The sequence below is a fragment of the Piliocolobus tephrosceles genome, chromosome 20 (genome assembly GCF_002776525.5).
Source record: "Piliocolobus tephrosceles isolate RC106 chromosome 20, ASM277652v3, whole genome shotgun sequence".
Classification (NCBI taxonomy): Eukaryota; Metazoa; Chordata; class Mammalia; order Primates; family Cercopithecidae; genus Piliocolobus; species Piliocolobus tephrosceles.
In genome coordinates this window covers 5,151,828-5,170,485 of record NC_045453.1, presented here as the reverse complement: position 1 = coordinate 5,170,485, position 18,658 = coordinate 5,151,828, and the positions used below count along the sequence as shown (strand labels likewise).

Genomic DNA, 18,658 nt, shown 5'->3' with positions numbered 1-18,658 from the left:
CATATATTTTTAAAACATCTGATATATATATGCATATATACATGTGTATGTCTATGCACAGATTAAAGCAATTCAAGCTGTACAGAGTATACAGTGAACATGTAAATCTTCCTAACATATCTGCATTGCTCCTTCATCTTCATCTTTTTTTTAAAACCTTTTTAACTCAAGTAGCAGTATACTATACACCATTGTACTTCTTCCTATATAAATCTTGGAGAACTCCCCTCAACTCATTTTGTATTGTTTTCTTTGCTTGTTTTTTTGAGATAGACTCTTGCTCTGCACTCCAGGGTGGAGTGCAGTGGCATGATGTTGGCTCACCCCAGCCTCAACCTCCTGGGCTTAGGTAATCTTCCCACCTCAACCTCCTCAGTAGCTGGAACTACAGGTACATGCCACCAAACCTGGCTAATTTTGTTTTTATTTTCTTGTAGAGACAAAAGTCTCACTACATTGCCCAGGCTGGTCCCCAGGCTGGTCTTAAACTCCTGGCTCAAGTGATCCTTCCATCTCTCAGCCTCCCAAAGTATGGGACTACAAGCATCAGATACCATGCCCAGCTGCTTCTTTTTCCTTTCTTTTCTGTCTTACACCCTTCCTTTCATTCATTCATTCATTCATTCATTCATTCAATTTTGAGACAGACTCTCTGTTGCCCAGGCAGCAGTACAGTGGCACAATTACAGCTCACTGCAACCTCGACCTCCTGGGCTCAAGCAATCTTCCCACCTCAGATTCCCAAGTAGCTGGGACTATAAGCACACCCCACCACATCCAGCTAATTTTTTATCTTTTGTAGAGACGGGGTTTTGCCATGTTGGTCAGGCTGGTCTTAAACTCCTGACCTCAGGTATTCCGCCTGCTTTGTTCTCCCAAAGTGCTGGGATTACAGTCGTGAGTCACTGCACCTAGCCAAAAAAAGTCTTTGATTAGTCAGTCCATTACTGAGGGACCTTCTGATTGTTTCTGGTCATTTGCTACTGCAAACAGTACTGCAGTGGCTATACTGAACATACATACCTATAGATAAGTGGGAGTAGTTGGTAGGATCCACTCCCAGAGGTAGGACTGTTGTATACAATCTATTGTTTTTTAAGAGTCAAGGTCTTCACATTCTGTTGTTTTTTAAGAGTCAACGTCTTGCTCTGTTGCCCAGGCTGGAGCACAGTGGCAGAATCCCAGCTTACTGCAGCCTCGAACTCCTCGCTCAAGCAATCGTCCCACCTCAGCCTCCAGAGTAGCTGGGACTACAGGTGTGCGCCACTGCACCCGACTAATTTTTTTTTTTTTTTTTTTTTTTTGATTTTTAGTAGAGACGGGGTTTCACTGTGTTGGCCAGGCTGGTCTCAAACTCCTGACCTCAAGTGATCCACCTGCCTCAGCTTCCCAAAGTGCTGGGATTACAGGCATGAGCCACCATGCCTGGACTAATTTTTAAAAGAGTTTGTAGAGAGGGGAGTCCTGCTTTGTTGCACAGGCTGGTCTCAAACTTGTGGTATCATGTGATTCTCCTACTTAGGACTCCCAAAGTGCTGGTATTACAGGTCCACCATGTAATACCAGCCACCATGGTGAGCCACCATGTCCAGATCCTTTTTTGATCTTGATTCAAACAAACTAACTGTTAAGAAATGTACAAGGACCAAGCTAGGTGGTTCACCACCCATAACCCCAGCACTTTGGGAGGCCAAGGCAGGAGGATCACTTGAGCCTAGGAGTTCAAGACCAGCTTGCGCAAGATGGCAAGACCCTGTCTCTACAAAAAAAAATTCTAAAATTAGCCGGGTGTAGTGGTGTACGCCTGTAGCCGCAGCTACTCAGGAGGCTAAGTTGGGAGGATCGCTTGAGCCCAGGAGTTGGCTTGAGCCGCCTGGGAGTTTGAGGCATCAGTGAGCTCTGATTGCACCACTGCACTCAAGCCTGGGTGATACAGTGAGACCTTGTCTCAAGAAAAAAAAAATGAGGCCGGGCATAGTGGCTCATGCCTGTAATCCCAGCACTTTGGGAGGCCAAGGACGGCGGATCACTTGAGGTCAGGAGTTCAAGACCAACCTGGCCAACATAATAAAATCCTGTCTCTACTAAAAATACAAAAATTAGCTGGGTGTGGTGCATGCATGTCTGTAATCCCAGCTACTCAGGGATTACAGACCCCGAGTCTCAGTTGTCTTACTGAGGTAAGACAACTGCTCGAACCCGGGAGGCGGAGATTGCAGTGGGCCTAGATCGTGCCACTGCACTCCAGCCTGGGTGACAGAGCAAGCCTCTATCTCCAAAAAAAAAAAAAAAAAAGTATAAGACAATCAAGGAAATTGGAAAACTGGATATGAGACAATGTAAGAAATTATTGTTATTTATGTGTAAAAATGTTATTATTTTTAAAAGAAAGTTCTTATCCTCTAGAGATAAACAAGAATATTTTCAGACAAAGTTATATGCTGTCTGGGATGTTTTTCAGGAGTGGGGTGCATGGAAGGTTATAGGTAAAATAGGATTGCCAACTGCTGAGAACTGCTGGAGGTGGGTAATGGGTTCATGATTCATTGTATTATTCTAGTTTTATGTATAATTGGAATTTTCCAAATGAAAAAAAAAATCACCCTCTAACCAATGGCTTATCATTTAAATTTTTTAAAAAATTACCGTAAAAAAACCCACATAATATAAAATTTACCCTTTTAATCATTTTAAGTGTATATAGTTCAGTAGTGTTAACTATATTCACATTGTTATATAACACATTTCTAGAACTTTTTCATCTTGCAAAACTGAAACTTTATAACCATTGAACAATTCCCCATTTCCCCCTCTCCTCAGCCCCTGGTAACCATGTTTCCATGATTTTGTCTACTCTAGCTACCTCGGATAAGTGGAATCATAACAATATTTGTCCTTTTGTGACTGGCTTATTTCACTCAGCACAATGCCCTCAAGGTTCATCAATACTAAAGCACGTGTCAGAACTGCCTTGTTTTTAAGGCTGAATAATATTCCATTCTATGTATGTACCATATACATATTTATTTTATTTTATTTATTTATTTATTTGAGACACAGTCTCGCTCTGACACCCAGACTGGAGTGCAGTGGCACAATCACAGCTCATTGCATCCTTGAACTCCCAGGCTCAAGCAATCCTCCCACCTCAGCCTTTTGAGTAGCTAAGACTACAGGTACGTGCCACCATACTCAGCTAATTTATTATTATTATTATTATTTGTTATAGAAACAAGGTCTCACTATATTGCCCAAGCTGGTCTGGAACTCCCGGGCTCAAGCAATCCTTCTGCCTTGGCCTACCGAAGTGCTGGGATTACAAGCATGAGCCATCGCGCCTGGCCTGTACCACATATTCTTTATCCATTTATCTGTTAATGGACATTTGGGCTGCTTCTACCTCTTGGCTATTGTGAATAATGCTATGGGCAGAGGGCCATAGCAAAACCTGTATTTAACAGGCAGAGGTAGCCTGAATAGCCAAAAAGAGATTCAGACACACCTGGGACTGAAACCCAGCTCTATCACTCCTAGTTTTGTTTGTTTTTGAGATGGAGTCTTGCTGTCACCCAGGCTGCAGTGTAGTAACGTGATCTCGGCTCACTGCAACTTCCCGGGTTCAAGCGATTCTCCTGCCTCAGCTTCCCAAGCAGCTGTGATTACAGGTGCCCGCCACCACGCACGGCTAACTTTTGTATTTTCAGTAGAGAGTGGGTTTCACTATGTTGGCCAGGCTGGTCTCGAACTCCTGACCTCAGGTGTTCTAGTCGCCTCGGCCTCCTAAAGTGCTGGGAGCCACGGTGCCCAGCCTATCATTCCTAGTTCTGAGGCTCTGTGAAAGTTTCTTACCCCTCGGAGCTGATGTCCTCATCTGTAAAATGGGAATATCACTAACACCTGCTGCCTGGGGCTGTGTAAGGACTAGATGAAGACAGGCAGCAAGCGTCTGGCCCACAAGTGGTAACTCTACCTTGACCCAATTTGCAGGAGAAAAAAACAGAGACTTAGACAGGGAAGTAAAGTGGCACACTGAGTTAATAAGTGGTAAAGCAAGCTGAAACCAGGTCCACCTGGCTCCAAAGTCCATGGCCTTTTTCCACATCAGCACGTCCTAAATGTCAGTAATCAGATTGTTTCTTCACAATTTTCACCATGTCTATTATCAACTGTACTATTATTTACTTAACGTTTTTTCTTTAAATCTACTTCTATTAACACAAATTTATTTTAAAAAGAAACTGTATGTAACTACCATGAATGGAAAATCAGTATCACTTGTTATGAATAGAAAGTAACTGAAAATAAATATAAGAACAGACAACAATGTTACTAAATTCTAGCTAAATATTGTAGCTTATCTGAGGCCTAAGGCTTGATCACCAATGGTCTGAAAGGGAACTTAACAACTGTTAAGAAACAGACTAGTGGCTGGGTGTGGTAGCTCCCGCCTGTAATCCCCGCCCTTTGGGAGGCCAAGGCAGGTGGATCACGAGGTCAGGTGTTAAAGATCAGCATGGCCAAGATGGTGAAACCCCATCTTTACTAAAAATACAAAAATTAGCCAGGGATGGTAGCAGGCGCCTGTAATCCCAGCTACTCAGGAGGCTGAGGTAGAGAACTGCTTGATCCCAGGAGGCAGAGGTTGCAGTGAGCCGAGATCGCACCACTGCACTCCAGCCTGGGCGACTGAGTGAGACTCCATTTCAAGAAAAAAAAAAAAAAAAAAAAACAGACTAGTACCAAACAAATACAGTATTCTTCTTGACACAGTCAGAAGAACCAAGAGAGTTTTAAAGGGAATAGCTCTCACCACTGCATTCAACATAATTTAGGATGTTGTGTTTGCGTGTCACCCTAACTCTCCTCCTATTCCACCTGGTTCAGCTCTGCAGAATATAAGGACCCACTCAGATCCCCTGAATCAGCACCTTGTTTTATCAAGATTCATGCCTACGCATGCTACCTTTATAGTAAACAGTTTCCAAAGTTGATCCAACAGAACTTCCCATAAATCATAGGATTTATTTTATTAATATGATGAGTTAAATGCTTTTTGAAAAATCCCTTTTCAAAAGTCCATCAGAACTGTCTTGGCTCATTGTCCAATGTTATAATGATATGCAACAGCCTATTCAGATAATGAAGGGTTGAAATGACAAAGGCCTATGTTCTGGGTCCTACTCGTAGGGAATTCTTCATCAGAAAGAAAAATGGATAAAAAGAAGACACAAAAGAAGGTGAGAAAAACTATTACATTAAAAAAATACTTCATGATATGTAAAATATATCTAAATAAAGTTTTTTTTTGTTTGTTTGGAGACAGGATCTCATTCACTGTGTCACCCAGGCTGGAATGCAGTGGTGCAATCATGCTTGACTGTAGCCTTGAACTCCTGGGCTTGAACTCGCCTCAGCTTCCCGAGTAGTTGGGAGTACAGGTGCAAGCCACTGTACCTGGGTAAATTTTTATATGTTTTGTATAGATGGGGTCTCACTATGTTGCCCAGGCTGGTCTCAAACTTCTGGCCTCAAGCAATCATCCCACTTAGGCCTCCCAAAGTGCTGGGATTACAGGAATGAGCCACCACACCCAGCTAAAGCTGTTTTTAAAAAAATACTTTTAGGCCTGGCGCCGTGGCTCAAACCTGTAATCCCAGCGCTTTGGGAGGCCAAGACGGGCAGATCTCAAGGTCAGGGGTTCAAGACCAGCCTGACCAACATGGTGAAACGCTGTCTCTACTAAAAATACCAAAATTAGCTGGGCGTGGTAGTGTGCACCTGTAATCCCAGCTACTCAGGAGGCTGAGGCAGGAGAATCGCTTGAACCCAGGAGGTGGAGGTTGCAGTGAGCTGAGACTGCGCTATTGCACTCCAGCCTAGGCAAGAGAGTGAGACTCCATCTCCAAAAAAATCATCCAAAAAACGGAAAAAAGAAAATACTTTTAGAGGATCCTAAGAAGGGAAATGAACAGTTCTCTGTTAGAATTTTTTAAAGTTCAAACTTTCCACAAACCACTTATTTAGAATTGTTCTCTTATGAGGCTGAGAGAGAAGGAGATATTCTGTATAACACATGATATGTGATTATAAAAAGGTGGAAACAACTTCAATGTCCAATGCCTGGGAAAGTGTAGTAGTTACTACTAAACTACTAACGTGTAGTAATAACTACTAAACACAAAAACATAACAAGGTGTAGTGGCTCACACTTGTAGTCTCAGCACTTCGGGAGGCTGAGGCAGGAGCATCGCTTGAGGCCAGGAGTTCGAGACCAGCCTAAGCAACATAGTGAGATCCTGCCTCCATGAAAAATTTAAAAATTAGCCATGAGCGGTGGTACGCACCTGTTGTCCTGGCTTCTTAGAAGGCTGAGGTGGAAGGACCACTTGAGCCCAAGAGTTGGAGGTTACAATGAGCTATGATCATGCCACAGCACTCTAGCCTGGGCAACAGAGCGACACCCTATCTCAAAAATAAATAAATAACAAAAAATAGATTGGCCCTGGTGGCTCACACTTGTAATCTGAGCACTTTGGGAGGCCAAGGCAGGAGGATTGCTTGAGCCTAGGAGTTTGAGACCAGCCTGAGCAACACAGTGAGACCCTGTTTCTACCAAAATAAAATAAAAATTTAAATAAGTACAAAAATACGGAAAAATGGTTATGAAATAATGTTAAGTGAACATTTCCAAATGGAAAATAGGAAATACACTTTGAATACAACTTTCTAAAAATATATCTGCAAGTAGTCAGGTATCATCACCTTGGGTACATTCCCCAACTGAACTGTAATTATGTCTGCCTTTTCAGCTTTAGGTAAACACTGCCATGTGAAAAGCATTCTTTCAGGGGGTTGCCTTTGTAATTTACAATTTTAACATTAAAGGACCTAGCTTAAAGAAACCATCAGCAATGCAGACAAAGGTTTGCACAAAATAATCATCATTAAGATGTTCTCTGAAGCATTACTCATAATGTTTAAACATTGAAAATAGCCTAAATAACAACAACAGAGGAAACAGGTAAGAACTGCAAGCCCATGAGATAAAATGTATTTAGGAATACATTTGTATATGGACAGTAAAATGTTAACAGTAGCTATTTCTGGGTGGTGGATCTTAAAGTCAGTCTTACTTAATCTGTTCAGTATTTTCCTCATTTTTTCCTCAATGGAAATTTATTTTTATAATCAGGAAAAAATTACATTTTTAAAAAAGGCTGACAGCTGAAGAACTAAACAAGGAAAAACATCACATATATTTCTTAGGCTAGAGTCTAACTTATTATTGCAGATCTTGCAAAACCAGTAACTACTTCCACCAAGGACTATCTTCTTGTGGTTATCTTTAGGTAACTTGAACTGATATTTTATCTTACCTAGATGGAATCTTTTATGATTTGCCAGCTAGATTTTTTGCTTATGTTCTGAAATGTGTTATAACGATTACTACAGTCCACTAAGCTGCTAGCGATTGTGCTATGAGTTTTTAGTTTCTGTTTAATTTATGTCACATAACAAAAGGCCAAGCAAGCCCTTTCTGAAAGCACTGCTGAAGGTGACATGAAGGACTCCAGAGTGGTTAAGTCCCAAGCTCCCAATAATCTATGGCAATTTCTATTTCACTTGAACCCATTTCCATTTATAGACTATATTCAAGCATGACAAAATGCAAGTGCTGCAAATGTCTTGCCAAAAACTTTAAAAATAAATGCCACACCCACCATGATTATCACTGGTTCACTCTCTAATGCAAATTATGAGTTAAATAAATCAGCATGCTAAAGATAGATCTTCCTGTGTGAAGAGCTCAATGTCTGCAATCAGTGTGACGAAGTGAGAAGACACAATGTGTCACCATGATTAACTGAACCTTAAACATGAACATCCCAAGCTGCTGTGCAGATGTGTGATGCTGATAAGATGAGCTGATTGTAACGCTCTCTGCCAAGAAATACACTCTAAAAGCCACACCCGAAAGCTCTGGGAGAAAGCCCAGTGTGAAGTCACCAAGAAAGAACAAAATATCACCCAACTCAAGGTTCAGTGTTGTGGGCGGGGCTGGAAGGGCTTTGGGGAGAACCGTCCTATGTCTTTATTTTACAGATATATACATATATATATACACACTTTTTTTTTTACGCAAGAGAGACCTAGAGAGGTTGAGTCACTTGCTCCAAGTCACACAGCAAGTAGCAGAATCCTGCCTTGACCCAGTTCCCACCATCCTTTCAGGTCAAAATTTCCTATAATGGCATAGTCCTTGACCAATAAATCTTTCTGAGAGTCTAGGAAGATAGGAGGTATTGAAAGGAAAATAATGAGCCCACAGGGCAGAGAGAGAAAACTGAGGCACAGTGAGATGGAATCTTTTAACAATTAGTCAGCGGGTGTTATATGGGACTTTATCCACTATCTTCTCACCCAGTATAGATATTTATCACCAGAATCAAGAAACAGTTTAGAGCTAAATGACTCAGAATACAAGCTCACAGTTCCTACCTGCTTCAGCAGTTCTGGCCCTGAAGTTAGATCACTGAGAAGTGTGAGAGGTAGCTTATCTTACCAAATGAGATATCTGTTTGCGGCTTCATCAGCCAAGTAACCGATGCCCATCTAGCTCAGAAGTTTTTCCCTTGATTGCCTCAAACATTCTTTATTTCCTCAAACATTCTTTGAAGTCACTTTTTTTTTTGGGGGGGGGGTCATCATTTAAAATGAGTTACGTAGGTATGGAAGAGAAAGGCCTTGACAAGACAGCTACGATGCGGTCACTGCACACCTGAAAAACAGATGAATACGCGCATGGTAGAAACAACAACAGATCTGGAGTCAGCAGATGTGGGGAAGTTACTGAACTTTTCTGAGCCTCTACTTTCCTCTTCTGGAAACCTGTGTTACAGGATTGCTGTGAGGTCTAAATCTAAATGAAACAACATGTGTTAGGTGCTTACAACACTGCTTGGCTAATGTATCTTAGCTACGACTACTACTTTCATTGTCATTATCATTGGTAAGTCTTAGTTTTGCTACTGATTACCTAGATGAGAGCATCTCAGACTTTAACGTGCACAGGAAACATCCGGGATCTTGGTAAAAGGCAGGCTCTGGTTTATTAGATCTAGGCCCTGTTGTTGTTTCCTTCTTCTTTTGTTAAAACTACAGATGAGTCTCACCGTTTTGCCCAGGTTGGTCTCGGACTCCCGGCCTCCAGTGATCCTCCTGCCTTGGCTTCCCAAAGTGCTGGGATTACAAGCGTGAGCCACTGCACCCAGCCTAGGTTCTGCATTTCTGACAAGGTTCTGGGGACGTGGTACGTCTGTCACAGAGAACACGCTTTGAGCAGCAAGGATCTCCCTAACTCAGCACCTAGAAAATGTTTAATATTACTGACAAAAACAAGTGACCACACCACAACGTCTTCATCTGTAAACTGGGGATAATATGTAGTCCACACAATCTCAACTGACAATTAGTAAATGAGAATGCACAGGAAAGAGCGTTCTAAACTGCAAAGTTATACAAATAGCAGTGGTGGCCAGGTGCAGTGGCTCATGCCTGTAATCCCAGCACTTTGGGAGGCCGAGGCAGGAAGACTGCTTGAAGCCAGGAGTTTGAGACTAGCCTGCAACATAGCAAGACCCTGTCTCTCTTTTTTTTATTAGCTGGGTGTAGTGGCATGCATCTGTAGTCTCAGCTACTTGGATGGCTGAGGCGGGAGGCTCGCTTGAGCCCAGGAGTTGGAGGTTACAATGAGCTATGACTGCACCACTGCACTCCAGCCTGGGCAACAGAGTAAGACCAGGTTTTCTAAAAAAATTAGCGGCTCATGCCTGTAACCCAGCACTTTGAGAGGCCAAGGTGAGTGGATCACTTGTGGCCAAGACGCCTGGACAATATAGTATGACCGTCTCTACAAATTTCTGTTTTTTGAGATGGAGTCTCACTCTGTCACCCAGGCTGGAGTGAAGTGGTACAATCTCAGTTCACTGCAACCTCTGCTTCCCGAGTTCAAGTGATTCTCCCACCTCAGCCTCCAAAGTAGCTGGGACTACAGGCATGCACCACCACACCTGACAATTTTTGTATTTTTAGTAGAGATGGGGTTTCGCCATGCTAGTCAGGCTGGTCTTGAACTCCTGATGTCAGGTGATCCACATGCCTCAGCCTCCCAAAGTGCTGAGATTACAGGTGTGAGTCACCATGCCTAGCCATCTACAGATTTTTTTTTTTTTTTTTTTTTGTTAGACAGAGTCTCGCTCTGTTGCCCAGGCTGGAGTGCAGTGGTATGATCTCAGCTCACTGCAACCATCACCTCCCGGGTTCAAGCAATTCTCCTGCATCAGCCTCCTGAGTAGCTGGGATTACAGGTGTGCACTACCATGCCCAGATAATTTTTGTGTTTTTAGTAGAAGAAGGGGTTTCACCACGTTGGTCAGGCTGGTCTCAAACTCTTGATCTCGTGATCTGCCCGCCTCAGCCTCCCAAACTGTTGAGATTACAGGTGTGAGCCACCACGCCGGCCCAAAAACATTTTTTTAAAATTAGCCAGGCATGACAGTATATGCCTGCGGTCCCAGCCACTCAGGAGGCTAAGCTAGAAGGATCACTTGAACCCAGGAATTCAAGGCTGTTGGGGAGCCAGGATCACATCGCTGCATTCCAACCTGGGTGACAGAGGGAGTCCCTGTCTCCAAAATGAATAAATTTATTAAATTTAATTAAATAAACAAGTGGCAGTGATAAGACTATTAGTCTTACTATTCACAATGCTGAATGTACAACCCTGTAATGCCCAGATTTACAAGTACAGTTACTGGAATGTGTAACAATGAAGCTCGAATTCCCTTGCTCAGAAGAGATTCAAGAATCCTCTAGGAATTCTGATAGAATACAATAGATTTTCCAGGGATTCTCAAGTCAAAAGCTCTGAAACTTTAGAACTGTCACTTGGTGGCCAGGAAAGAACCTGGCAAGGAGAGTGCGGCCATTTGGGGCACCGAATGAACTTCACTAGTGATTCTGCTCCCTCTTCGAGAGCTGGCCAGGCTCCCTCAGCCAAGATCCCGAGTCAGCACTGCAATGCCAACAGCACAAGACAGAAAGACAGATGGGTACTGCCCTGGCAAAGCCCACACCTGCCGCTCCACAGGCTGGCAAAGAGCCAGACTGTAGAAAAGCAGCAGGACTTTTTTTTTTTTTTTTTTTTGTTCACAGTAGGAACTTCAAGCTTCAATCAGTTGTACCTGGCTAGCTTCTGTCAGCATAATCTGGGATTTCCTCCCCACAGACTACAAAGTATGATGCGTATACCTTGTGCCTCTCCTCTAAGGGGTTCAAAATAAACTATGAATAATTCTTCCTCATAGGGCCCCTTACCAAAAAGTCCTCTCATCATTCCAGAGGCAGATGGCATCTCTAACATCTACTTAATTGCTCAGGAAAAAACCCAGGAGTCATCCTTATTCTCTCACCGTCACCCCACCATCCTGCTGGTTTTACCTCCGAAACACATCCCCAATCTGTCCTCTTACCATCTCCACTGCCACCAGTCTAGAAGGCCACTATCTTCTCTCACCTAACCTCCTAACTGGCCTCCTGGCTGCCACTCCTATGCCCTCTAAAATTCACTGCCACAAAGATGCCAGAGTGATTTTTTAAAAAAATAAAAATAAATCATGCCACTCCCCTTCTCCAGAACCTCCAAAGATTTCCACGGCTTTTAGAACAAAATCCCAACTCCTTACTCTAGCAGACAAGGCCCTGTATGATCTGAGTGCTCCCCACCACTCCCATCCCCTACATCCATCCACCTCCCCACTCTGCCTTCAACTCACCTGTCCCAGCCATTCTAAGCCTTCTTGCAGTTTCTGGAACTTACCAAGCTTGTTGCCACCTCACAGCCTTTACCCTTGCTCTTCCTTCTGACATATCTTCAAATGGCTGGCCCCTCCCTGGGAGTAATTCTCAGCAAAAATGTCACCACCCTAGCAAGGCCTTTTCTTTTTTTTCTTTTTTTTTTTGAGACGGAGTCTCGCTCTGTGGCCCAGGCTGGAGTGCAGTGGCCGGATCTCAGCTCACTGCAAGCTCCGCCTCCCGGGTTTACGCCATTCTCCTGCCTCAGCCTCAGGAGTAGCTGGGACTACAGGCGCCCGCCACCTCGCCCGGCTAGTTTTTTGTATTTTTTAGTAGAGACAGGGTTTCACGTGTTAGCCAGGATGGTCTGGATCTCCTGACCTCGTGATCCGCCCGTCTCGGCCTCCCAAAGTGCTGGGATTACAGGCTTGAGCCACCGCGCCCGGCCTTCTTTTTTTTTTTTTTTTTGAGACAGAGTCTCACTCTGTTGCCCAGGCTGGAGTGCAATGGCGCAATCACGGCTCACTGCAGCCTCTGCTTCCCGGGTTCAAGCAATCCTTGTGCCTCAGCCTCCTGAATAGCTGGGACTACAGGCACGTGCCACCACACCCAACTAAGTTTTGTATTTTTAATACAGATAGGATTTCACCCCAGCACTTATTCCTTATCCAAATTCCCTTGTTCATTTATTGGTATATATTTCTGTTTGCTGCCAGTAGAATATAAGCTGCATGAGAGCAAGGAACTCATGTACCTTTCTACCATGATATCTCCAGGCTAAAACAGAACTGACACATTCTAGGTGCTCAGGAAATGCTAAATAAATACAATCTGGGGAGGACAGTGGTAAATACACTGAATTTGAAGTCAGAAGACTGGATTTCCACGTGAAATGGGCCACTCAATAGCATCATGGCTTCTTGGCTTCTCTTCAGATTCCTCAACTGTAAAACAGAGATCCTCATCTGCACCTTACCTTCCTTGAAGGGACACAGATAAGATTAAATGAGTAAAAGCATGAGTGAGCAAGTGTAAGCATTTGTGTAAGCCATTAGGCACCATATTGTTATTGTCAAGTATTGTTACTCTTTGTTACATAAGAGGAGGGTCTTTCTCAGGGACTTGCAAATTAGTGGATGCAATCTGAGGTTTCTAATCCAGGCACCTAACAGAAGTCTAGGGACAGAACGAAACAGATTAGAATCAGTGGCTTTACTCTGCAGCCAAGGGAAACATAAGATATGAATTCATTTAAATACGTCAAATGCAGTAATTTGCAAATTAAGCTCTGAGTTCCTTGAAGGATATGGAGATGGGACTGATCTCCACATCCTCCATGAACCTAGCATAAGCGGATTTAGCAAATATTTACTGAATTGGGTGTTGAGCTATCAAATCTGACGTCCTACCATCAGCTTTCACCTTTCTTTTTCTTTTTCTTTTTCTTTTTTGAGACACAGTCTTGCCCAGGCTGGAGTGCAGTGGCATGATCTCGGCTACACTGAAAGCTCCGCCTCCCGGGTTCACGCCATTCTCCTGCCTCAGCCTCCAGAGTAACTGGGACTACAGGGGCCCGCCACCATGCCCAGCTAATTTTTTGTATTTTTTTTTTTTTTAGTAGAGATGGGGTTTCACCTTGTTAGCCAGATGGTCTCCATCTCCTGACCTCGTGATCCGCCCACCTCGGCCTCCCAAAGTGCTGGGATTACAGGCATGTGCCGCCATGCCTAGCCAGCTTTCACCTTTCTTTGCAACCCATTGTGGCACAGGATTACAGGTTCCTGGGGCAACCGTATAAAAATATCAACATTTGGCCGGGCGCAGTGGCTCAAGCCTATAATCCCAGCACTTTGGGAGGCCGAGACGGGCGGATCACGAGGTCAGGAGATCGAGGCCATCCTGGCTAACATGGTGAAACCCCGTCTCTACTAAAAAATACAAAAAACTAGCTGGGCGTGGTGGCGGGCGTCTGTAGTCCCAGCTACACGGTAGGCTGAGGCAGGAGGCTGAGGCAGGAGAATGGCGTAAACCTGGGAGGCGGAGCTTGCAGTGAGCTGAGATCCGGCCACTGCACTCCAGCCCGGGCCACAGAGCAAGACTCCGTCTCAAAAAAAAAAAAAAAAAAATCAACATTTATGTAATGCCATGATGGCTACTGTTTCATGCTTGCAATGACATTATGGTTGACAGACCTGGTATTATCACATACTTTAATTTATTCATTCACCAACCACAAATGGAAAATATAGCACAAGTACCACACTAAGCCCAAAGAACAATAGCTAATGTTTACCAAATATGCTGGGCACTTTACATACATTAAGTTCAAACAAATCCTCAGAATAGCCATGCATGATGTGTACTATTACTATCCACATTTCACAGATGAGGGAACTACACCACCAAGGGGTTCAAAATGAACTACGAATAATTCTTCCTCACAGGGCCCCTTACCAAAAAGTCATCTCATCATTTCAGAGGTATTGACCATCATTTCAGAGGTAAAGTAGCACCTCGTTGCTCAGTAGCACACAGCTTGGAAGTAGCAGAGCCAAGATTTTAGCCCAGGTAGTCTGATTGCAGGCTTTTAACCACAACTGCAAAACAGCACTGAAAGGGCCTTCAGTATAATCTAGCCTAGTCCCCTCATTTTAACGAGGAGGGAATGAGGGACAGAGAAGCCCTCTTTTAAAGATTCCAACTCTCAGGTTGCGCGTAGTGGCTCACGCCTGTAATCCCAGTACTTTAGCAGGCCAAGACAGGCAATCACCTGAGGTCAGGAGTTTGAGACCAGTCTGACCAGCGTGGAGAAACCCCGTCTCTACTAAAAATACAAAATTAGCCGGGCGTGGTGGCATATGCCTGTAATCCCAGCTACTTGGGCGGCTGAGGCAGGAGAATTGCTTGAACCAGGGAGGCAGAGGTTGCGGTGAGCTGAGATGGTGCCATTGCACTCCCGCCTGGGCAACAGGAGCAAAACTCCATCTCAAAAAAAAAAAAGATTCCAACTCTTTTCTGAGATCCTCACTTTGGATGGTATCTCTTTAAATAAAGCTTTACCTGAGATCTTGTTTCCTTGACTTTTAGCTTCCTGTCAGTTAAAAGTAACAAAAGAATACCCCTGTGGCCTTATAATAGCAACTGTTGCAAAATCAGAGGCAACAGTGAATGGGGGATAAAATACAGGATTTACCTAGAAACACCTCCACTTCCATCACTCAATAGATACAAAATTCTTAGGCAATGGCTGGGTGTGGAGGCTCATGCATATAATCCCAGCACTTTGGGAGGCCGAGGCAGGCGCATCACTTGAGGCCAGGAGTTCGAGACCAGCCTGGCCAATATGGCAAAACCTTGTCTCTACTAAAACTACAAAAAGTAGTGGGCGAGGTGGTGAACATCTGCAATCCCAGCTACTCGGGAGGCTGAGGCAGAAGAATCGCTTGAACCCAGGAGGCGGAGGTTGCAGTGAGCTGAAATCATGCCACTGCACTCCAGCCTGGGCAACAGACTGAGACGCTATCTCAAAAAAAAAAAAAAGAAAAAAAAAGATTCTTAAGCAGGTCCTTCCCTTCACTTTTCTGAAGCTCAGTTTCCTCATTGGCAAAATGAGGATGATATCACCAGGTACCTGGCAAAGTCTACGTAAAGATTAAATGAAGGCCGGGCACGGTGGCTCAAGCCTGTAATCCCAGCACTTTGGGAGGCCGAGACGGGCGGATCACGAGGTCAGGAGATCAAGACCATCCTGGCTAACACTGTGAAACCCTGTCTCTACTAAAAAATACAAAAAACTAGCCGGGCGAGGTGGCGGGCGCCTGTAGTCCCAGCTACTCGGGAGGCTGAGGCAGGAGAATGGCGTAAACCCGGGAGGCGGAGCTTGCAGTGAGCTGAGATCCGGCCACTGCACTCCAGCCCGGGCGACAGAACGAGACTCCGTCTCAAAAAAAAAAAAAAAAAAAAAAGATTAAATGAAATAATATGCCTGATAAAGTGCTTCTCAATCATATGCTTGTAGTTATTACTGCTATAAGCACTTCCCAAAGGACACAGAGACGCCTTTTTTCTTCTGGAAGGGTCAACGAAGTCCAAGTAGAAAATGAGACCATGACCCCAGCTATCTACAAAGGATTGACCTCAAAGAGTTTGGACTACTTGTAGAAGTCCACTGCCTCCCTTGCTCTGAGCATAATGGAGAAGTAAAACTGGGGTTGGGAGTTGGCATTGCAGTAGGACTACCCATAAGAGCTGGCACTCTACACACCTACACCTTACCTGTCCCAAAGTCATCTCCTCCTGGGAGTCTTGCCCTCCTCCCCTAGACGCCTCATAATAGCTGGTTGAGCACTTACTATGTGCCAAGCTACTTGACATACCCAGTCTCGTTGATTTCCACAGTAGTCTATTATACCATTTCACAGATAAGAAAAAGTAGATTCAAAGAAATTAACTTGCCCAGGGCCACACAATTACTAAGTGGAAATGCCACGTCTCTAACTCACTCAGACTTCAAACTGCCCTCTTGGTCTCCCATGCTAGGGTGCCCGAAAAATTCTCCCTCTCCCCATTTAGGGCACTTTCACACACACGTCTCATCACCTTAACCACTCAGAGCAGCAAGTGTTAGGACCCCTTTGAATAAACAGGTCAACTAAGGCCAGCGAGGTGAAAAGACTTGCCCAAGGTCACACAGCAAGCCCGGGACAGCGCAGAGGTTCGGACCCCAGGCTCTCACTTCCCCACCCTCGTCCCAAACTGGGGCCCTGACCACCGCCCCAGGGCCCCCAGGTGGGTTGCGACCCAGGGTGGCCGTGTCTGGGGGTCGGGCCGCGACCTCGCCCGGGGAAGGAGGGGCAAGGCCGTCCAGACGACCAGAGGATGCCCGGGAGGCAGGGCAGAGGATGCTCCGGCTCGCGGGACAGCAAAGCCAGGCGGAGGCGCGGGCGCGGGTCGCAGGGAAAATCCCAGGCGGCCACAGGATAAGCCCTGCTCGGCGGGCGCCCGGCCCCTCCGACTCACCTGCGGCCCGAGCCGAAAGCGGGCGGCGGCGGCGGCGACGGCGGCGGCGGCGGGGGCGGCGAACCCCTGGCTCAGCCATTCCCCGCTGCCCCGGATGGGGAGAGACAGTGGCCGCTCACTTCCTTAGCAACCTGGCTCAGCGACCCATTTCCTTAGCAACCAGTGTCAATTTCAATAACTTTATTGGCACACGAGCAACGGACAGGGAAAGCCGGCTGGCGGGGTCCGGGCGGGGCTCAGCTCGGTGCTGGAGCTTAGCGGGGCCCAACACACCTCGGTCTCCTCACCCACCTAAGCGGGTAGAGTGGCGCACAACGTGGCCTGACTCCGTCCTCTGGTATCTCGTGCCTCAGTTTCCCATCTGTAAAATGGAACACACGCTATTTCAGCCGCCATTCAACCTTTCCTAAAAGCTTTCACATCCATTATCTTACTGGTGTCTCAAAGTCCTACTGAGATAACTCCCACTTAAGGTGCCCCCAGTGACTCAATATAAACACCTACAGGCATCCTTGTTGTATCTTTCCTGTACTTCACCCAATCTAATCAGTCACAACCGCACCAGGCAAGGCCAGACCACGCTCATCTCTAGCCTGCCTGAAATATCTGGTCTCTCTGTTTCCATTCTTTCGTCCAGCTCTGCCTGGACAATTCATTTTCCATAAGGTGGCCAGGGTAATTATTTAAAACAAATCATGCGGCCAGGTGCAGTGACTCAGCCTGTAATCCCAGCACTTTGGGAGGCCGAGGCAGGTGAATCACCTGAGGTCAGGAGTTCGAGACCAGCCTGGTCAACATGGCGAACCCTCCTCTCTAATAAAAATTTAAAAATTAGCCAGGCATGGTGGCGCATGCCTGTAGTCCCAGCTACTCAGGAGGCTGAGGCAGGAGAATCGCTCGAACCCGGGAGGCGGAGGTTGCAGTGAGAGAGATGGCGCCACTGCACTCCAGCCTAGGCGACAAGAGCAGAACTCCGTCTCAAATATAAAACATTAAAATAAATAAATAAATAAATAAATAAATAAATAAATAAAACAGATCACGCCACTTCCTAGTTAATACTCGATTTAATAGAGTCTCATTGCTCTTAGAATCAAATATGAAGTCCTTATTACTTTCTGCAAAAATCGTTAAAACTCTATTCCAGCCACACTGGCCTAGAAGGGCAGGTTCCATCCTCCATGGAATTTACATCTGCTGTTCCCCACTAAATAGAAACTGCATAAGAGCAGTCTTTTATTTGTTCACTCTTGTATCCACCAAGCCTGGAACCAAGCTTAGTCAATAGTAGGTACTCAATAAATATGTGTTGCTCCTTGAATAAATGAATAGCTGAGATGCTCTTCTTCACCTGCCCACCCCTACTTTTTTGCCTTTTGTGGCAGATATTGCTATTTCCTCTCAAAAACGTTATTTCGGCCGGGCGCGGTGGCTCAAGCCTGTAATCCCAGCACTTTGGGAGGCCAAGACGGGCGGATCACGAGGTCAGGAGATCAAGACCATCCTGGCTAACACAGTGAAACCCCGTCTCTACTAAAAAAAAAAAGGCAAAAAACTAGCCGGGCGAAGTGGCGGGCGCCTGTAGTCCCAGCTACTTGGGAGGCTGAGGCAGGAGAATGGCGTAAACCCGGGAGGCGGAGCTTGCAGTGAGCTGAGATCCGGCCACTGCACTCCAGCCTGGATGACAGAGCGAGACTCCCGTCTCAAAAAAAAAAAAAAAACGTTATTTCTTCTTGCTACTGGACACAGAGCTAGACAGTATTTCCCAGCTTTCCTTACAGTTCAG

General features: G+C 45.2%; 1 protein-coding gene across 1 annotated transcript in view; it reads right to left on the bottom strand.

The window, feature by feature from the left end:
* Positions 1–16,981, bottom strand: part of KIF3B (kinesin family member 3B) — a 56,474-nt gene extending 39,493 nt beyond the window's left edge. Inside the window, exon 1 of the mRNA XM_023220418.3 lies at positions 16,873–16,981. The gene's annotated coding sequence lies outside the window, so the exon portion shown is untranslated. The remainder of the gene's footprint in view (positions 1–16,872) is intronic.
* Between the last annotated feature and the right edge of the window lie 1,677 nt (positions 16,982–18,658).